Raw genomic sequence first — 23,118 nt, 5'->3', positions numbered from 1 at the left:
GCTTATGCAGACAATCTAAGAATCAATGTTATTAAACTAAAAAAATTTTCAGAGATAATATGAGGTTAAAAAACACAGATGGTTAACAGTGTAGAATTTGGGTGATTTTGTAACTAAGGTAGAAATATGGAAGACAGAATACTGACTTTTAAGACTACCTCAGCAACAAAAATTGAACATTAGAACTCACATGATGTGTTTGCTTTTATGACTGAAACTGACCTTAGATATTCAACTTTATAGTCGTAGTTGCTCTTTGTAGTTATGCTTCCAAAGAGGGATTAAAGGTTCAAATGAAGAAAAGGTAAACAAAACAAAATGAAACGAAACAACAAGAGCAATAATCATCTGAATTCTGAAAGCAAAGTCCTGTAATATCAATGATCAAAACACTATGTCAATAATCAGACGTTTATTTGGAGTCAAATCCCAGGTATAGGTTTGATGTTGTCTTGATTTTTTTCATCCCTATATGAAAATAGAACTCCTTACTTGCAGAAAATATTCATTAATAGGCTTTGAAAATGCTTATTATTTTCATTTCTGTTAAAAACATCTATTTTCAACTCCAGAAAATCAGATATGATTAAAAATGGTTCCATGTAATGTGTATTGGATGTCAATGTTTGCATTGTTTAAACATGTACTGAGTTTATATAACACAAACATGAGTTTCTTGGACAGGTCACAGCTAGTTTTACGTTCATCAGATCATAATAGACTTTTAGTAGGAAATGTTGAATTCTACAGGTTTTATCTATGGATTTATATGTGTCTCAAGCATGTGAGCATTTCTCCATGTATTTATGCTTTAGTTTTATTTTCATTTTAAGCAGTCATACATTTAGATATCCAAACTTTCAAATTAGAATGAATTTACTTACTATTAATCTCCAGTTTCTAGAAGATTCTTTGTCTGGATGTATAGCCATATCTGCCAGGGATTCAGCAGGGTGGCTTGAATTGGCATTGGTGTCTCTAACCTGTTAGTATAATTTTAAGTAATTCTGCTTCAAGTTTTCAGAAATCATATGACAGCATCCTTTGTGCAGGTAGTTACGTTACCTCATACGAGTGTTTTACCAGGTGTGTCAGTCCCGTATATAGGGATTTAGGAGGCGAGCCGGGATCTCCCATGTGTAGGCAAATGAATTTGGTCATGAACAACACTGTTTTCCTCAACTACAAATAATGACTGGATCAACATCATGTGTCCTTAGTGTGGAGGTCCAAATCTCTGGATCTGTAGGTGGAAGTCCTTCCTAATGCTATATCATCTTTCTAAAGAGTGCACTTGTGATCCCAGAATCAATTCTATATAATCTACACAGCAGACAATGTTGCCTGCAGAGAGCTTTGGACTTATTCAATAAATACATGTTGTTTAAAATTCTTGATGATTAATTAACCATCTAGAGAAAGCTTGTGATCAATGTTGATGACTAAACCTTAATGGCAAAATAGCTAAAATTTATCGAGTGCTTCTAATGCGCCAGGCACTCTACTTGCAGTTTGCATTTGATATCTTATTTAAGTAAGCATCCAGGAAACATACCTAAATCCTCCTGGAAGGTTTTGACTTTCTGGTATTATAAGTCATTCTTCTTAGGAAAAGTCCTTTACAGGAGGATTGTATGAAGCCTCCCGCAAGATGTAATTTGAAAAATTCAATACATGCAAAGGGACTTGTATTGGGAAGAAGCAGAGCTAAATATCTAGAAAAACTAAACTACAAGTAAGATGTTCAATTGAGAATCTCTTTCCTCATGCATAAAGTCCTCTCTTTAATGGAGTATTTAAACACAAAGTAACTTTATTTTGCTTTCTTTTAAAAAAATCTTCCAAGAAATCTTTTCCAGTCTTTTTATAACTGTTTTATAAAATTTTCTTATTGGTTATTTATTTACATTTCAAATGTTATCCACTTTCCTGGTTTCCCCTCCAAAATCCCCCCAACTCCTCCTTCACCCCGTTTCTATGAGGGAGCCCCCATCCTGCCTCACCACCCTAGCATTCCCCTACTTTGGGGCATCTATTGTGACAGGACCAAGGGCTTGCTCTCCCAATGATGCCACATAAGGCAATCCTTTGCTACATATGCAGCTGGAGCCATGACTCCCTCCATGTATACTCTTTGGTTAGTGGTTTAGTCTGCAAGAGCTCTGGGGGTTCCGGTTGGTTAATATTTTTGTTCTTCCTATAGGGTTCCAAACCCCTTCAGCTCCTTCAGTCCTTCCTCTAACTCCTCCATTGGAGTTCCCAAGCTTAGTCTGATGATTGTCTGTGACCATCAGCATCTATATTGGTCAGGCTCTGCCAGAGCCTCTCAGGGGACAGCAATACCAGGCTTCTGTCAGCAAGCACTTCTTGGCATCTGCAGTGGCGTCTGGGTTTGATTTCTGCTTATGAGATGGATCCTTAGGTGGATGCCATCTCTGGATGGCATTTCTTTCAGTTTCTGCTCCACTCTTTGTCAATGCATTTCCTTTAGATGGAACAATTCTGTGCTAGTAGTCTTTGAGATCTGCGGGTGGCCCCATTCCTCAACCAGGGATCCTACCTAAGTTCTGGATATGGCCTCTACAGGTTCTCTCTCCCCTTTGTTGGGTATTTCAGCTAATGTCATCACCATTGGGTCCTGAGAACTTCGTGCTTCCTGGTGTCTGGGACTTTCTAGTGGCTACTCCCAGTTCCCTATCATCCACTGCTACCCACCTCTGTTCAAGTTCCTGACCCTCTACTTCTCACACCCATCTCGTATCTCCTCCTGTATCTGATGCTGCCCTTCTTTTCCTCTCCCTCTCCCTGTCCCTCCCAGGTTCCTCCCTCTTTTGACTTCCTGTGATTATTTTGTTCCCCATTTTAAGTAGGACTGAAGGATCTACACTTTGGTCTTCCTTCTTCTTGAGGTTCATATGGTCTATGAGTTGTATCATGGATATTCTGAGCTTTCTTTTCTGCCTAATATAGACTTATCAGTAAATACATTCCTTGTGTGTTCTTTTGTGACTAGATTACCTCACTCAGGATGATATTTTCTAGTTCCATTCATTTGCCTGTGAGTTTCATTAGTCATTGTTTTTAATAGTTGAGTAGTACTCCATTGTGTAAATGTACCACATTTTCTGTATCTATTCCTCTGTTGAGGAACATCTGGGTTCTTTCCAATTTCTGGCTATTATAAAAAAGGCTGCTATGAACATGAATATTCATCATATCTCATATGAAGTGTTCTAGTAGCTTCCTTAGTGAACTTTTCCATCTTTCCTATTCTGCTTTCATACTGAGAGAGTAATAAGTTTACTAATACTCATACTGATTGTGTTAACAACACTCCAACCCTTCTTGATACACTACACCTTCTTTATATCCTTTATGTCCAGAAGGAGCTGGTCCATTCTCTAGTTCATATAAATTTTGACCTTATGTCATTTTTAAAAAGTATATTTCATGAATTTAGCTCATATATTTTTGTGTTTACCATAATATATTTAAATTACCAGTGATTAATACTTTGTTTACAATTGCTGAAGGAATAAAGATCTCTGGGAAACTAGCCTATGGCCTGGGGATTGTAGAGAAGATAAAATGTTCTTTTCTCTTTTGAGATTGATATCTTCTCCAGGAACAAAATAAGAGATGCAATTTTAATTCATTTCACTTTCCATGTCTCACGAATATCTATTTTTGAGATAGGGCAAGGTCTACATTGTAAAATCTAATTCCTACTTGCTCCAGAACTTCAGCAGATCAGAACTCTGTGCCTTTGTTGATTTATGAACCAATGCTCTCCACTCTCAGCTTGCTATTTTGAAGTAGGCATGGGTATAGTTCCAATTAGTAAGACAGAAAGAGATCCAGCTTCCTATGATCCCATCAACTATTTATTTTGTGACTGTGAATGAATTTTGGTAGGCCATATATTTTTAATTTCCTTTTCTGTACAATGATGGTAATGCCTATGATATAAAACTGTTTGAACACACAATGACATGACCAGTAGAATGCCCAGAACAGTGCCTACTATAAAGCACCCTCACTGTATTAGTCACTATCAACATTGTCATTATTAGCATGTGACTCTGTTGTACTGACAAACATCACTGTTCATTAAAATATTTGCCATTCTTAGAACAAAAATCAAAATGGCTTGTTTCACTGCTGTTCACCTCCTGGTATACAACCTTTTTGACCAGTTAACGTCAGAAAGGATCAGAGGTATCCATTTCAGATTATTCCTCACAAGTTTGTTTGCTTCAGAAAAATTTGGTCATTATCCTTTATTGCATTCTGTCCTACTTTCACTCTTCAATACATCCCCTCTTGCTCATATTCTCTTTCCCATTTGTTCTTGCTTTATCTCTTTTTCTCTGCAAACTCAAACTTCAGCTGTAAAAGCATTCCTTTCTGGTCATCTTTCTATGCTTTAGTGCTGCTGCATTAGCTTGAACCAACACCATATCTCCACTGATCTGTTGGAGAAGTCATCACACAGATGTATATGCTGAGTCTTCTTTATCTACAGCCCATTCTCCCTTGAGATTCTAGGGTGAGACCTCAAATATCTGACTACATCACATGATTCCATTGTATCCTCAAAGTGCATCCCAGGACCTTTGCTGTGACTTGCCCTATCCACCCTGCACTTGTTAGAGTTCCTTTCTTCCTTTTATTCCCACTTACTACTATCCAGTGACTGTGGTCTTATTTATAATTCTTGTATGTGACAAAACTATGATCATATGCTTTCAACTGTGTTTTAAATGACTTTAGAGCTAAATTAGAACCTTATTTCTGAGAAGATCATAACACCATGCATTTTTAAAACATCAACCATATTTCTGTCTTAAATTTTTTGTTATTTAATTTTTTTACCCTTCTTAATTAAAACTAAAATACAACCCTAGTTCTCATTCTTATTTTCGAACCAATCTTTGTCTTTGACAAGAAAACCAGAAATTTAGACAGCCAAAAATAGACAATAGTCTTCCCACATTCCTTCCCTGTTCTAGCTGTTGTAAAGTTTAAACACCTTTACATCAATTTAAAATATTTGTTTCTGCATATGTCTAGTTTGGTTTTTAGCTCATTTTCTTTCCCTGTTTACCTCATGATCTTTCTTGGGCTAAAAATGGGATACTAAAAGGTTTTCTTAGCTATCTCACCTGAAGTTCTTTTTCTTTGTAGGGTATACTTATGGTTTAGGTATAAGTGCCATTGTGGCTCCAAAGAACAATTTTGGTAGTGTTCCTTCTGTTTCTGTTTTGTGGGATACTTTGAAGACTATTGGTATTAGATCTTCCTTGAAGATCTGATAGAATTCTGCACTAAACCCTTCTAGTTCTGGGCTCTTTTTGATTGGGAGATTTTTTTTTTAATTTTTTAAAAAATTAATTTCTGATTTTATTTTTTTTTTAAAAAAGCTACATTTTAGTTTTTTGTCAATTCTTTTTTTTTTTATTAACTTGAGTATTTCTTATATACATTTCGAGTGTATTCCCTTTCGGTTTCCAGGCCAACATCCCTTCTTTATGGGTGTTCCCTCCCCATCCTCCCCTGGCTCTCCCCCCAACAATCTAGTCCTGGGGTTCAGTTTAGATTTCCCCCCTTCCACTGGTGCTCTTACTAGATATTCATTGCTATGAGGTCAGAGTCCAGGGTCAGTCCATGTATAGTCTTTATTTTAATAACTGTTTTTATGTCTTTAAGGGTTATGGAATTGTCTGGATGGTTTATCTGATCCTGATTTAACTTTGGTACCTGGTATATGTCTATAAAATTGTCCATTTCATCCAGATTTACCAGTTTTGTACTAGGATTTGATAATTTTTGGAACTTTCTCAGTTTCTGTTGTTATGTCTTCCTTTTCATTTCTGATTTTGTTAATTTGGATATTGTCTCTCTGACCTCTGGTTAGTGTGGCTTAATGGGTTTATCTATCTTGTTGACTTTATCAAAGAACCAGCTCCTGGTTTTGTTGATTCTTTGTATAGTTCTTTTCACTTCTACTTGGTTTATTTCATCTCTGAGTTTGTTTATTTCTTGCCATCTCCTACAGTTGAGTGTATTTGCTTCTTTTTGTTCTAGAGCCTTTAGGTGTGCTGTCAAGCTGTTAGGGTTTGCTCTCTCCAGTTTCTTTTTGGCCCTAAGAGCTATGAGTTTTTTCTCTTAGCACTGCTTTCATTGTATCCCATAAATTTAGGTATGTTTTGCCTTCACTTTCATTAAATTCTAAAAGTCTTTTATTTCTTTCTTTATCTCTTCCTTGACCTAGTTATCATTGAGTAGAGTGTTGTTCAACTTCCATGGATATGTGGGCTTTCTGTCATTTTTGTTGTTATTGAAGAACAGTCTTAGTGAGTGGTGATCTGATGGGATGCATGGGATTATTTCAATCTCCTTGTATCTGTTGAGGTCTATTTTGTGACCAAGTATATGGTCAATTTTGGAGAAGGTACCATGAGACAAAGACATTTTTTTTAAAGATGAAATGTTCTATAAATGTCTGTTAAATTCTTTTGGTTCATGACCTCTTTTAGTTTTTCCATGTCTCTGTTTAGTTTCTGTTTCCATATTCTGTGGATTGATGAGAGTGATGTGTTGAAATGTACTACTATTATTGCATGAGGTGCAATGTGTGCTTTGAGCTTTAACAACGTTTCTTTTATGAATGTGGGTGCCCTTGCTTTTGGAGCTTTGATGTTCAGAATTAAGAGTTCATCTTGGTAGATTTTTCCTTTGATGTGAATGAAGTGTCCTTCCTTATCTTTTTTGATGATTTTTAGATGAAATTCAATATTATTTGATATTAGAATGGCTATTCCAGCTTGTTTCTACAGACCATTTGCTTGAAAATTTTTTCCCAACCTTTTACTCTGAGGTAGTATCTGTCTTTTCACTGAGGTGAGTTTCCTGTATGTAGCAAAATGCTCGGTCCTCTTTATGTATCTAATCTGGTAGACTTTGTCTCTTTATTGGGGAATTGAGTCTATTGATGTTAAAAGATATTAAAGAATAGAGATTGTTGTTTCCTGTTATTTTTGTTGTTAGTGGTGGAATTATGTTTGTGTGGCTATTTTCTTTTGTGTTTGTTACAAGAAGATTACTTTCTTGCTTTTTCTAGGGTGTAGTTTCCTTCCTTGTGTTGAAGTTTTCCATCTATTATCCTTTGTTGTGCTGGATTTTTGCAAAGATATTGTGTAAATTTGATTTTGTTATGGAATATCTTGGTTCCTCCGTCTATGGTAATTATGAGTTTTGCCGTATATTGTAGCCTTAGGTGGCATTTCTATTCTCTTAGGGTCTGTATGACATCTGTCCTGGGTCTTCTAGCTCTAATGGTCTCTGCGGAGAAGTCTGGAATAATTCTGATAGGTCTGCCTTTATATCTCACTTGACCTTTTCCCCTTACTGCTTTTAGTATTCTTTGTTTTGTGTATTTGATCTTTTGACTATTATGTGATGGGAAGAATTTCTCTTCTGGTCTAATCTGTTTGGAGTTCTGCAGACTTCTTGTATTTTCATGGCCATCTCTTTCTTTAGGTTAGGGAAGTTTTCTTCTATAATTTTTCTGAAGATATTTACTGGCTCTTTAATTTGGGAATCTTTGCTGTCTTCTATACCTATTATTCTTATGTTTGATCTCCTGATTGTATCTTGGATTTCCTGGATGTTTTGGGGTAGGAGGCTTTTGTTTTTGTATTTTCTTTGACTATTGTGTCAATGTTTTCTATGGTATCTTCTGCCCCTGAGATTTTCTCTTCTATCTCTTGTATTCTCTTGGTGATGTTTGTGTCTATGACTCCTGATCTCTTTTCTAGGTTTTCTATCTCTAGGGTTGTTTCCTTTGTGATTTCTTTATTGTGTCTATTTCCATTTTTAGATTGTGGACAGTTTTTTCCAATTCCTTCTCCTTTTTGGTTGTTTTTCTTTATAATTCTTTGAGGGATTTTTGGGTTTCCTTTTTAAGGGCTTCTTTTAGTTTACTTGTGTTGTCTTGTATTTCTTTAAGAGAGTTACTTATGTCCTTCTTAAAATCCGCTATCATCATCATGAGATGTGATTTTAACTCCAAATCTTGCTTTTCTGATATGCTGAGATATCCAATATTTGCTGTGGTAGAACTGGTTCTGATGATCCAAGTAGTCTTGTTTTCTGTTACTTATGGTATTGTGCTTGCCTCTTGCCATGTGGTTATCTCTGATGTAAGTTGGTGTTGCTTTCTCTGACTGTACCTTGTCTCTTCCGTGATTCTCTGAGCCTGTGAGCCTATGAGCCTGTGGTATTAAGAGTGGGAATGCTCCTGGAAGTCCATATCTCTGCTGACAGGCTTCGTGTCTGGAGTTCTCTGGGACAACCTTAGCTCTTGGTGCAGATGGGGACTGGAAGGGTCCTGTAGGAGCCCTGTGGCTCCTGCTTTAGTGTGCTGCTCGCAGGTTTTTCCCTGGACAGTAAGTGGAGAAAATGTGAGTTATTCCTGTGGGCTTATGAGTGAGAAGGATCATGGTAGACCAGTTCTTTGTGGGCAGTTCCTGGCTCCAAAAGGCTGTGGGACTGCCTTAGTTCTGGGTGCAAATGGAGACTATAAGGGTCCTGTCCTAGGCCACCATTAGGCTCCTGAGCCCTGTGCACTCCTAGCGGGTTTCTCCTTAGACAGTCAATGGAGAGAAAGTGGGGTTACACCTGTGGGCTGTGGGCTTAGTAGGGAGAGTGCTCCTGGCAGACCAGATCTCTACAGGAAGGTTTTGTGTTTGAGAGCTGTGGAACAGCCCCAGCTCTGGGTGTATATGGAGATCAGAAGCTAAGTTTATTCTTATTGGAGGTCAGGGGGAGAATATTTCTTATTTCTTCTATTATTTCCATCATTTTATCACAGTATCTGCGCTATAGGACATTGTCAATAAATAATACTGATGAGTCAAGGAATATATGAATAGGTTAAAGAGACATCTGCCAAAGGTTTTATATATATATATATATGTATATGTATATATATGTATATGTGTATATATGTATATATATGATATATGTGTCATATATGCATATATGAACACAAACACAACCACACACACACAGAAACACACACACACACACATGTATGAACTATAAAGTTCAGGAGCAGGAACACATTATGGGATAATTTTATAAAAACTGTTCTTTACTGTTCTCCCACCCAATAAGTTCCAGTATTATTAATGTCCCCTTTTCAATAGGAAATTTCTTCCCAATTTTCCTCTTAATACTACTCATTGGAGTAATTAAAGTTTAGGAGGTTAAAAAAGTAAAATAAAAAAATTTAGATAACTTGAGTATGTTCATCATTTGACTTTTTTGATTGACAGTATTCATTTTATTAAAATTGAGAAGAAATTGTGCTTTCTGTGGAAGCAAGTGCTATGCTATGAAAGCATGTTTGAGCTAACTTTTAAAGCTTAGTGTTTCATCAGGATGGTGAGAACTTGACTTAAAAGATTAATCTAATTTCTGAATTAATAAAGTACTTTCCATTTGGGCCTACCCTTTTTATGGATATGCTAAATCCATGCTCTAGGCAAAATGATGGTAACACCACTGTTTACAGAAACAGGGATGACAAATGCAGATAACCTCATATAGTAGTTCATTTTAGATTTCCTTATCTTTTAGAGAACTATTTTACTTCTCTTCCCATGTATAGATGGCTGTAGGAAAGTAAGCAAAAAAGCAGATCACATTTTAAGCAAGGTGTTGGGTTTGGAGGCCAAGATGATGAAAATGATTTAAAATTCTTTTTATTTTTCCAACTGGATTTCCTGTGGATGTATCTTGAACGCTGTTAGTGAAGAACTAGTTCTTCCTTGACAGCAATGGTTATTACTTTTCTAGTGCCTATCATGTGACATATGATTCTGAACTTTGATAGAAATTCTTGATAGTTAGGATAATTTAACCAAGACCATGAAACGAGCAGTTAACAAAATTATAAAATATACTCTTGTTTTAGGTATTTCAAAGCCCTTGATTCTATTATGGGAAAGGCCTAGGAAGGTTGAAATATCAACGTGTGGCCTAAGATAGTTTTAAATTCTTGAGGGGAAAAAGCTGCAGAATATTTCTTATAGGTACAATTTACATTGTGATTTCTGGAGTGGGGCTACAGTGAACATAGATGGTCGTATGGAAGATGCCTGGGGAAAGAATGTTGCTGGCGAAGGATGCCAAGTTCTCTTAGTTTTAGGTCTGAAGAAATTGTGTAAGAATTATAAAATTGAAGTTTAAAGTAGGAAAATGAAGGTCAACCTCTATCCTAAGAATACAAGGGAAATCTAGGAAGTGCACGATCTTAGAAGCAGCCTTCAAAGCAGATCTGAAAGCAACAGCCAAGCTATTAAGGAAACAAAGCAGAAAAATACTTCTGCTGGTTTTTTCAGGCACACAAAGCTCAAACCAGAGAACACTTGCTGAGTACAGTTTCTTAAGGAGCTCTGTAGGCCAGTCTTGATATGCATCTTATTGATTATGCCCTTGGAGCTCTTGATCCTTGCATCCAGAGTAATAAGTTACAAAGGCATAACGTTAAAGTTTAGTCTAGGTCTTGCTAACTAAAGTCAGGTGCACAAGACAGAGTTCAGGGCTCCATGGACAGTCTGGATGACCTAAAGTCAATGGAAGCATTTAAATCTTTTGGAAGGCTTGCTTCCTAAATGATACACTGTAAGATAAATAGATTACACTTGTTATTTTGTTTTTAAAGATACCATGAACGAACCATGAGGAAGGACTTGGGAGAGAATAGGAAAGAGACAAATTTGTTAGGCAGATGAATCAGACAATATAGCAAAAACCATATATACATAGATGGCAGTTTCCACTCAGAGATACAACCCCGTGTAACTGAAAGGAAACGCTAAAATTCTACATTGTTTTAAACATATTTGTATAGTGAGCAAGCTCTATACAATTAGCAGTGTGAGAGAAGAATTAGTTTTGCTTAGTGGCTTTAAAAAGATTCCATTGATGATCATTTGGAACCTTGAAGGACAAGCTTTCCTAAAGACACAGCAGTGACGTTAACTACCAAGAACACGAGGGGTTTATAGTCTTCTTCCTTCTCAGAAAGGCTCTGCAGATTGCATTCTCTTCAGTCAATCCAGCCAGAGGCACTCTGCCACCACTCTCTTCAGTTTCAAGTATTAAATGTATCCAGAAGTTGTCCAGCATCTGTGACACTTAGACTTAAACGGTGGGCTTCTCAGGAGTGCCATCTCCTGTCCATCATATAGAAAAAGTATGGAGAAAAGTATCGTTGTAGGGAATTATGTGAAGGTCGTGTGTATGTGATGTTGTAGCGCTGAGAGGGACACAGTAGGTAGAGGCAGGCAAACAGTTTCACTTCAAAGAGCAGACCTTTCTAGCTCTTGGGACTGCTTTTGCCACTTAGGCCCCTGGAGGAAGATTGTTGTTCCTGCACTTAGCAGATGGTCTTAGCAGGGGTGTGGACTTAGCTATATCTACTACCTAGCATTAAGAAATATGCCTTTTCCCTCTCATGCAAAAATCTAGATTTGAAATAAACTATGTATTTGCAAAGTGAAAGTAGAAAGGAAATTATACAGATGAAGGGAAGGGGAAGAGAAGTACAAAATACTAGAGGAGGAGGAGGAGGAAGAAGAGAAAAAGGGCAACAGGGCCAAATATGAACAAAATGTGATGAGCTATATGGTGGAAAATGTCATCATAAAGCCCACGATTTTGCATACTAACAAAAAATGAAAAATAAAATTGTCTTGGTTGTGATCATGCTGTAGGTCCTACGTAAGGAGAAGTGAGACTTTTCAGAGATCAACTTTAAGTCTTAAATTATTGCTTCCTGATCTGGTGTATAGTATAAAATATGTCAGGTAGTTTACTATTACTTTTCAACAGCTGCCCTATGGTGGAAAAAGTCAGGCACAGTATGTACTTGAAACTATAGAAATGTCAGCATGTGCTATGCCTAGATATTAAATCCAATAGTGGTGATTCAGAAGCATGTATTGCATTTACACCATATGGGCCTTAAATATTTATGAAACCTAAAAGTCATAAAAGCAACCTGCAATGTAAAAGTTAATATATTGCTACAAATTTTCCATAAATTAAATTTTAAGCTTTTAATTTTAATCTTCAAGTTACTTTATTATTGAGAGTAAATTTAAAATTAAAAGAACAAATTTTTATTCAGTACTTCTGGTTCAAAAAACAAATAAAACAACAACAACAACAACAACAACAACAAATACCACCGTAGATACAGCCTAGAAATCAAAATAATGTTCAGAATTGGTCTCATTCATATATTGTTCTTTGTGTATACATGTACCATCAATTGTGTAGTAATTTCTCATTAAAGGATAAGAATGAACGAAAAGAGAAGAGAAATGTGAAATCAGTCCATTTTTGTCATTCCAAGTGAAACAACCTTGGAAGGAAATTGTTTAGCAAGAGTTGTGAGAAAGATTTCCCAGAACTGGGAGGCATAATACATCCCCTTCTTCTTCTACCCTCATCATTCCCTCTAAGTTTAGTGTGGTGTTAGAGTGACATGGCATAATTTAATCTAAAAGCTCTGGGCTAGTAGCCCAGAAACCTGGCCTCTAGCTGTGGCTTTGACTCTAATTAGTTATGTCTTTGTTTTCTAATTTATAATTGAGAGACTGATTAGTTAATCTTTAAATGTGATGTTATAAAAAATTATCTAGCCTTTTGTACATTTACAAAAAAGGCACTTGGCAATTAGAAAGCAGAGAACCTAATACAGTGTTCCTAGTGCTCCCTACCTCCATGTGCTCCTATCATAAGTGTCCATGGATGTTTAGAGCAAATGAAAGAATAAGAAAATGTTAAGAGGCTCTAGGAACCATCTATTGCTCTCTGAGTGCCAAGTACATTGGGAATCTGGCAAGTTACTACATGGCCTGTATTCAAGGCTGTCTCTCACTCTTGGTAGGTTGGAATCAAAATCTGACATCCTTCTGTCTCTTTGTGGAAGATGGGATATACCTCCCTTCTACTGGATCAGGGAGAGACACTACCAAGAGATTTGCTTAGCCCTTCCATGTTTATTTGCATAGCTATCTACTGGATGTTAGGAATCTTTCATGTTCTCTCTCTTTTGTTTCTTTCTCCAGGGTTAATCACAAGCACATTTCTATGATATGATTTAATTCATGTCACTAATTTGTGACTTGGCTTATAATTTGCCCTTTTTACATCACTACTTCCAAACATTCTAAGAATTTTGAGTTTTGAATAATTAGTATTTGCTTTTGGTTCTTTGTTTTCCCATCTTTGGTTGGACAGTAATAGGACTATTTCTGTGGGATCTCATTGCCACCTACAGTGATTTGTTCAGTGATATTAATAGTGATAATAATTAGTAATAGGACTTTTTCTTTTTTTGCATTGTCTTTGTTAGGTTATATCATTACCAAGCTGCATCCCAAACAAATTGTTTAAAACACTTTCTCAGTATGGATATCCATTTACTTCTTAATTATTTTCGACTCTTTTACCAATTTTGGGGCCCATTACCAGTATTTAAACATTGGCATTTTGAGACAGTGATGATAATAAACTTGCATCCTTTTTTAAATTTATAAAGTTAGGTCTTATTACTTAGTTCAGACTGGGCTTAAAGTTTAAACTAACCTTGCCTCTCAATTGCTGGTATTATAAGTATATGTAACCATGACTGGCTCTAGAACCTTCTCCAGCTAGCAGAGGATCTGAAGTGCTGATCCCGGGATTTTGTGCAGCCCAGTAATTTTCCTTTCCAGAACTGATTCTGTCAGTCTGTAGTAGGCATGCTATTTGGGTCAAATAGCCATGTGTCACGCTGTCTTGTGTTATACATACAGCCTTTCCTATTCTTGGTGCTTTACATCACATTTGGAAGCGGAAGTTCCTGCCAATGCTTATAGCCTCAGTATTGTTGTCCACATATACTGGATGATAGGAAAGGTTTCTTGATATACTGAGGGTTCGGGGTCGGTTTTGGCTATTGTTCTACCAACTTCTTCGATCCATAAAGTCTTATATGCTTGTATCCGATATCTGGTAGGCTGGTATTCTTACTTCCTACAGCTAATTTCCATAATTTGCACTAATCTTATGGCCAAGTAACTCCTCTAAGAAGTGTTTCTTATGAACTTTAATTCACACTTAGTACTTTATTTGCTCTGCCAATTTGGTATAGACCATTGAACTTTACGGTTTCATCTCTTCATTTTTATAAAGAAAAATGAATACTGTATGTCTCAATGAATAGATGAGGTAATAGTTTTTGTGTATGTATCCAAATAAGTTTTTTTTCTTTGGTACTATGGTATTATCTATAGGCAGGAGGATTGTGCATTCAACACACATCTTTAACCTCTGCTGGTGACCAGAATCACACTCAGCATCCCATTTTAACTACTGAATGTATAAGCACATTTCTAATAAAAAATCATTCTAGAAATAAAGAGATGCTGCTACCTGGTATGATTTTATTTTTCTCTAAAACTTCGGAGTCTTGCTTGTTATAAAAAGATCAGTCAATTTTAGAAAAGAAGGTAATGGGCACCTTGGATATTAGGGACATGTAAGGGTTTGACCATTTTATCCACAGAATAATAGGATTGAATCCAACGCTCTCTAATATTTCTTACGGGTTCAAGATTTGTGATATTATGGTCTCAAGTCCGAGATCGTCTTCTGTCATTAATCTGGAAGCTAAACTGAATTCCTCTACCTCTTAAAGGCAGAATCACTGGGAGGGCAATATTTTATCAAAGAAAATTTTCTTTTTTCAAATGATGATACTTTTTTTTTTAGAGAAACTGCAATGATCTCAGTGTACAAGAAGCATTGAGTGTGCCTTTGAAGATCCATAGCTGGCAGGCTTAAAATAAGGGGTGATGTGTTTATGTGGAGATAAAAACACAACTTAGATTGTCTCAGAATTCTGTTTTCAAGTACTCTTGAACTAGTTTGAAAATCCATCGTCTTCATAACAAATGTCTTTCAGTGTGCCTTGTCTGCTGAGTATCAGACTCTCACATATCCCAAGGGCTTGTATAAGTACACTCAGGCAAAAATTAAATGGAATCAGGTAATGCAGGTTCGTGGTACTACCTTGGCAGTTGGGAGGCAGGCATAGAATTTTTCTTGCTGAGTGATAAACTTGGATTTCTGTCTTTATTGTTTTATTTCACATTTTCCATTCCCTCTCTATATTTTCTTCTCTGACTTTCTTTCCTTTTATGTATTATTTTTACGCTTCCAGAAAAGAATGAGGAAAGACTCTCAGTATAAGGTGCTTCTGCTCACTAAAAGCTGAGAGATCTCCCAGAGCCCCTGCACTGGTAAATCTGCTTCAGCTGCTCCTGTATAAATGACTGACCACATACAGATGAGCACTGCCTAGTTGCTTTGGCACACATAGGTTTTTAAGACCAGTAAAACCATGAAGCTTTGGCATAGTTTTGTGGGAATTCACCAGAGAAGCCTGCTGAGACATGGGTTAAGCCAATGGAAAGTTTTTATTAGTTGGCCAGCAACCACAATGGGTATTCAGGATACCTGTGCATACTACTAGCCTTTCTCAGGGTAAGTTTTTAAGCACATAATGCATGTTCCATGTTGACATACTTCAGTTATCGAGGAATAGTCAGCAAGGAGCAGAACTATGAAAGCCAAAATTCAAGGTTGGCACATTTAGAGATTTCCCCAGAACTGTGAACTTTGATGAATTAGACCTCTGCTTTAGTTTTGACTGGTGATTCTATCTGTTGAGTTTTACAGACTGAGTTGTACTTGCATCACGGAGTCAGTTGTGCTAAGGTCTGGAGCCCTGTTACAATAGTAATATGCCTACAATGTTCCTAAAGCTCTGAGTCCACTTAGTGCTGCCATTGTATGTTTGGATGTAGAGTTATACACTGGACGTGTTCAAGAAGACAGAACTATTAAATGGACAAAGAGCACATCACCTTAGTAGGCCATAAGCCCTAGGGCAGAGCTGATTACTTTTTTTTTGTAAAGCTTGTTTTATTTTAATGGCTAATCCATCTAAGGCCACAGCCAGGTCACTAAGAACAGACATGAGGGAAGCTTTACTTCTTGGTGTCTCCTCCTTAGACAGTCTTGGTGATCTCTTCCTCTTGGCCTGGAGGCGTTCCTCCCAGCACGTTTGTGTTTCCTTGGTCTTAGACCTGCGAACCTCAGCCTGGTCAGTAGTAGCTTCTTGTGGGCCTTGTCTGCCTTCAGTTTGTGGATATGCTCTATGAGAATCTGCTTTTCCCTTTGATCTTCAGGGACAGGCTGTGATACATCTGGTGGTCAGTTTTCTTAGATTCCCGGTATCTGCTGAGAAGCGAGCGCAGGATCCTCATTGTTCTCATCCAGGTCACCTTCTCAGACACCAGAGCATTGGTAGTACCCTTGCTCTTTCCTACGCCCATATGCCTGCCCTTCTGTCAGGCCAAGGTGTTTTACCAGCAGTGAGCCCAGGAACAGACAGTCACGGGTTTCCGGATGATCAGCCCTTCTTTGATCAGCTTCCTGATCTGATGGGAGTTGGCAATGGTGATTTTGTTTGTCTTATTGGAGTCCAACCAGACCTCCTTTTTACTGCAGTGGAGGACACTAGAGGCAAGCCTCATCTGTAGCCTGAGCATACTCGTGGGTGCTGAGCTGTGATTACTTTTATTCTGCCAAATTGACATATTTTTAAACCACTCTTTATGTGTTTTTCTTTGTACCCCAGAGTAGTGCAGTTCTCAACCCTGATCAGAGAATGTGCTTTTTGTAGTAGATACGGATTAGTAGAGTCTCACAACTGAGTCTAATTCAGAAAACAAGAGACTATGGAGTGTTAGTCTTGAAATGGACAGCTGCATCACAGGCCTTTCTTTCCTTTAAGGCTCAGGGATCATCCTAGAAGAGGGGCTCAGATATGTAAGAGCCAGAGGGTGCCAGGATTGCTAGAGAGCCGTGAATTGGGGGAAAGATAGGGTTTTTGCACACAAGTACTCCGAGAAATGTGACTTTGTGCACAGGATTATACACCATTAAGGTAGACAAATCTGCAGAATGGGTGAGTCAGGGGCTCACTGTTAATATCTTAAGGTTCTGGTAACAATGAACCCAATAACAGTGCAGCGAAGATGCAATGTATAGCATTCTGAAGTTGGCATGGGCATTTTCACTTTTCTATGCACACAGATGAACATCCAGTTGTTATAAATCTCTCATCAAGGGAGGCCAGTAGAATCTTGTTCATTTTAAAGACATACTTCTTTTGACTTTTGGATGACTTGTGAAAATACAATGATAAATATTAAGAGAAAAATATGAGCAAGTTCAAAACCAACAAATCCAACACAGAAATTTAACAGACTATATCTTTAAGTTTATGTACAGTTTGTTGAATAAATAATTGAGCTATGTTTGAAATTCTGTTTTCAAAATATATTAGCATATCTCTCTCTCTCTCTCTCTCTCTCTCTCTCTCTCTCTCTCTCTCTCTCTCATTCCTAAAAATCAGATAGGGTTTTTCTTTGTGTAGTCCTAACTTTCCATTTTCCTGGAATCTGTTCTGTACAACAGGCTGTACTTGAACTCAGAGATCTATATGTCTTTCCTTCTCAAGTTCTGTGATTAAAGGAGTGGGTCATCACACCCAGCATAAGACTATTCATAAGGGCCTTGGTTGAGCACATGGGGCACATGATTTTCATCGAGGTACTGACTACAAAACTGTAATAAAATATTGCTTGCATTCTGTAAACCAACATAGCTCTAGATTTAAGTAAAATCTCCCTGGTCTGGCAAAACTAAGAGCCCTGACTGGCATTTCTGCCTTTTTCTTGATTCAATTTGATGCCAACCACCAAGAGTATGCTACTACTAGGAAAAGAAATTTCGTGGTGTCTGGTTTTTCATTTTTCATGATTACCCTTAGATTAAACATTATTCCTCATTACTGTTGCCAGTGTTGAAAATCAACATGCCAGTTGAATATTTTATTCCAATGTAGCCAAACAAAACAATAAAAATAAACAAAAAAATACCAAACAAAACAAACAAACAAAAAAAACAAAAAAAATCCTCAAAAACAAAACTTCAAAAAGTCTGTGTACAAATAATAGAAGTCTTTAAAGAGGAAATGAATAAATTTTTTAACTAAAGAAACAAAGCAAAACAGAACAAACAAACAAACCAAAAACAAAACCCAGAAACAAACAGGTGGAAGAAATGAAAGGACTAAATCCCTTAAAGAAATCTAGGGAAACACAAACAGTTGAAGAAAGCAAATAAACAAATACAACACTTCAAGTCATGAAAAGCGAAATGAAATCAATAAAGAAAACCTAAACTTAGGTCATGAAAACTTTGGGAATTTAAACAAGGACTACAAATGCAAGTTTCACCAACCAAAGATGGAACAGACAATCTACAGCATTGAGGATATGACAGAAGAAATAGATATTCCAGTCAAAGAAAATGTTAAAAAGCCAGACACAAAAAATACAAGAAATCTGGGACACTATGCAAAGACCAAATCTAAGAAAAATAGGAATAGAGGAAAAAGAAGAAACCCAGATCAAACACACAGACAAGATTTTCAACAAAATTATAGAAGAAAAATTTTCTAGCCTATAGAAGGAGATACTCTCAAAGGCAGAAGAAGCATATAGAAAAATTAAATAGATTCCACTAGAAAAGAAAATATCCTTGGCACAAAATAACCAAAACGCTAATCTTAAAGGAAAGGGGAGGCTTTCCATTGATGTCATCCAGTCTTGGCATATCAAGCGCTAGTACGACTTGTTGCAGTTGCATCTTCCGCTATTGAGGGTAGACAAGACAGCCCAGTTAGGGGAAATGGATCCAAAGGTAGGCAACAGAGTCACAGACATCTCCTACTCCTGTTGTTAGGAGTCCCACATGAAGAGCAAGTTGAACAATTGTTACATATGTACAACTCATGCATACTCTCCGGTTATGAGCCCAGACTAGTTGATTGTGTACTTTTTGTGGTGTTTTTGAATTCTCTGGCTTTTACAAACTTTTACTCTGTCTCTTCCACAGGATTTCCCCAAGTTCCACCTAATGTTTGGCAGTTGGCATCTGGTTCCATTGGTGGGTGGGTGAAGCCTCTCAGATGACAGTTTTACTAGGTTCCTGTGTGAATATATCATTAATAGTGTAAAACATGGGCTCTCTTACATGGCATAGATATCAAGCTGGCATAGTCAGTGGTTGATCATTCTATCAATTTCTGCTCCATTTTTATGCCTATAAGTCTTAAAGGCATAGCTAATTGCAGGTAGAAGGTTATGTGCCCGGGTTGGTGTCCCAATTCCTGCATTGGAAGTCTTTTCTAGTTACATCAGATGGCTGCTTCAGGTTACATATTCTCTATTGCTAGAAGTCTTAGCTAGCATCACCCTCATAGATTCCTGGGAGTTTCCATTCTTCTATGATTATAGCTTGGCTCATAGATGCCCCGCCCAACAAATCCAGTGCTCTCCATCCTACCTCTATTTGATCTCTCCTGTTTCCCTCTGTAATGTAATCCCCTTCCTCCATCTACCCCAGATGTCTATTCTATTTTTTCTTTTCAGTGAGGGCCAAGCATCCTCCCTTGGGCATTTCTTGTTATTTAGCTTCTTTGGGTCACTGGATTGTAGCATCTTTATCCTATACTTTACAGCTAATATCATCTTATAAATGAATACATAGCATATTTGTCTTTCTGTGTCTGGGTTACCTCACTCAAGATGATCATATCTTGTTCTAACCAATTGCAGGCAAAAACTTATGATGTCATTGGGTTCTTTTTGTTTGTTTGTTTGTTCGTTTTTTAATATTGGAGTTATATTCCATTGTGTAAATATCACATTTTTAAAATCCATTCTTTGGTTGAGGAAAATTTAAGCTCTTTCCAGTATCTGTGTTTATTAATAAAACTATTGTGAAAATAGATGACCACGTGACTTTGTGGTAGAATAAAGTATCTTTTTGGTATATGCCCAGGAGTGGTATAGCTGGGCATTGAGGTAAATCCAATTTTCTGAGGAACCACCATATTGATTTCCAAAGCAGATGTACAATCTGCAATCCCAAGAAATGAAAGGATGTTCTCCTGTTCCATATTCTCACCAGCATGAACTGTCACTTGTATTTATGGTCTTAGCCATTCTGATGGAATCTCAGAGTGGTTTTGATTTCCATTTCTCTGAGGGTTAAGAATGTCGAAAATTTCTTTGAAGTGTTTGTTACTTGGCCCTTGGAGGAGCACAAAAGTTCATAAATGTATCCCAGACATTAGATGGTTAGTGTCTGATTGTGCTTTTGACTGGGACTGTGACCTAATATTTTTCCTTCTTGAAGTAGGAAAATACTTTAGTGGAAGCCACAGTTAAGAGACTTTGAATTGTAAAAAGATTTTGAATTTTAAAGGATATTGGATATTAAAATGGATTGAAATTTTAATATGTAAAGACTGTGGGACTTTTAAAGTTATTTAAATCTTGTGGATGAATAAGAAAGTAAGGGTTAAGATTTAATAGTGAGGTGTTTGTCTGTCAAGTTGACAAGGGGTCAATTGTGCTGGCTGGTTTTGTGTGTCAACATGAAACAAGCTGGAATTATCAGACAGAAAGAAACCTCCCTTGAGGAAATGCCTCCATGAGATCCAGCTATAAAGCATTTTCTCAATTAGTGATCAAGGGTGGGAGGGCTCATTGTGGATAGTGCCATCCCTGGGCTGGTATTCTTGGGTTCTATAAGAAAATAGTCTGGAGCCAAATATAGCTGTCTCCCGAAAGGCTCTGCCAGAGCATGACAAATACAGAGGTGAATGCTAGCAGCCAACCACTGGGGGATGGGATAGGAGGTTTATGGATGGGAAACTAGGAAATGGGATAACTTTTGAAATGTAAATGAAAAATTTCCAATTAAAAAAAAGGAAAAGAAAGCAGTCTGAACAACCCAGAGGAAACAAGCCAGCAAGTAACATCCCTCTATGGCCTCTGTATCAGCTCCTGCTTCCTGACCTTCTTGAGTTCCAGTCCTGACTTCCTTTGGTGATGAACAGCAATGTGGAAGTATAAGATGAATAGAACTTTTCCTCCCCAACTTGCTTCTTGGTTACGATGTTTTGTGCTTGAATACAAACCTTGATGAAGACAAATTGATAAAAGCATAGTGGGGTATCCTGTGAAAACCTGACCATGTTTTGGGGTGAACTATAGAAGGATTTTGGACCTTTGGGCTAGAAAAGCCATAGGTTTTAAGAGTTCTGTAGGATGTTATGGAGGAGCTTTGGAGATAATGCTGAGTACAGTGCAGAAGATGGAGTCCTGACTTATGAATTTTCAGAGGGATGATTAAAAGCTCTTGCTGTTTTGATTGTAAAGATTCTGTGGTTTTGGTTAGCTGGGCCTGAAGTATCAGTTGTGATTAACACGATACCAGAACTACAAAAACAAAACCTTTGCATTACTGGAACTTTTGATGCTAGTTAGCTGGAACTAAGAAATTAGTAGTGATTAAGAAAAGACCAGCATCAATGAGATGAAGTCTTCTGGGAAGTATTTTCTGAGAGCACAAAGGAGCTGTGTTCTACTGATAGACCAGATAGTCTTAGGTTCTATAAAAAAGCAAGCTGATCCTGTGTTTTAGTACAAAATTCTATCAGACTGTCAAAGAGGACCTAATACAAATTCTTTTCAAACTATTCCACAAAATAGAAACAGAAGGAACACTACTCAACTCATTCTACAAAGCCACACTGATGTTTATCCCTACACCAAAGATCCAATAAAGAAAGAAAACTTCAGATCAATTTCCCTTATGAATATCACTGCAAAAATACTCAATAAAATTCTTGCCAACCAAATCCAAGAATACATCAAAATGATCATTCACCATCATCAAGTAGGCTTCATCCCAGGGATCCAAGGATGGTTCGATATAAGGAAATTCATCAACAAAATCCACTATACAAACAAACTCAAAGATAAAAGAACACATCATCATCTCATTAGATGCTGAGGAAGTATTTGTCAAAATTCAACACCCCTTCATGTTAAAAGTCTTGGAAAGATCAGGAATTCAAGGCCCATATTTAAACATAGTAAAAGCAATATATAGCAAACCAGCAGCCAACATCAAATTAAATGGAGAGAAACTTGAAGCAATCAAGGGATGAGACAAGGTTGTGCTACTTATTCAATATAGTTCTTGAAGACCTAGCCAGAGCAATTAGACAACAGAAGGATGACAAAGGGATTCAAATCGGAAAGAAAGAAGTCAAAATATCACTATTTGCAGATGATATGATACTATACTTAAGTGATTCCAAAAATTCCACCAGAAAACTACTAAACCCGAAAAACAATTTCAGCGAAATGGCTGTATATAAAATTAACTCAAATCAGTAGCCTTCCTCTACTCAAAGGATACACAGAGAAAGAAATTAGGGAAACGACACCCTTCATAATAGTCAGAAATAATATAAAATATCTTAGTGTGACTCTAACCAAGTAAGTGAAAGATCTGGAGGACAAGAACTTCAAATCTCTGAAGAAAGAAGTTGAAGATCTCAGAAGACGGAAAGATCTCCCAAGCTCATGGTTTGGCAGGATTAATATAGTAAAAATGGTCATTTTGACAAAAACAATCTACAGATTCAATGCAAAAACCAGAAGGGTCCTGCCACTGACTGCTCCTAGGTCCCTGTGCCTGGAGGGCACAGATGGCACTAGGCAGGTTCCTCTTGGGTTAGGAATGTGGACAGAAGTAGTTGTCTCCTCTGAGTTCTCAGGAGTGTCGGCACTTCTGAGAGTCCAGCTCTCTCCCCCAGAAGATATGGGTGCAGGAAGCTGTGGGACCAGTTCAATTCAGTTCCAGACACAGGCAGAAACCAGAAGGTTCCTGCCTCTGACTGCTATTATATTCCTTTATCCAGAGGACACAAGGCAGGTTCCTTTGTGCTCTCAGGATTATCCCTACTTCTGAGAGTCCACCTCTCATCCCCACAGGATTTGGGTACAGAGAGCTCAGCATTCTTTATATGGTGGATTACATTGATAAAATTTCATATGT

The 23,118-nt window shown here is 37.3% G+C and overlaps 1 pseudogene; it reads right to left on the bottom strand.

Moving 5' to 3' along the window:
* Positions 1-15,988: 15,988 nt before the first annotated feature.
* LOC116895951 lies at positions 15,989-16,679 on the bottom strand (annotated as a pseudogene).
* Between the last annotated feature and the right edge of the window lie 6,439 nt (positions 16,680-23,118).

Source organism: Rattus rattus, chromosome 3, assembly GCF_011064425.1.
Source record: "Rattus rattus isolate New Zealand chromosome 3, Rrattus_CSIRO_v1, whole genome shotgun sequence".
Taxonomy (NCBI): domain Eukaryota; kingdom Metazoa; phylum Chordata; class Mammalia; order Rodentia; family Muridae; genus Rattus; species Rattus rattus.
Note: the sequence above shows the minus strand (reverse complement) of the source record. Positions and strands in the feature narration are given on the sequence as shown.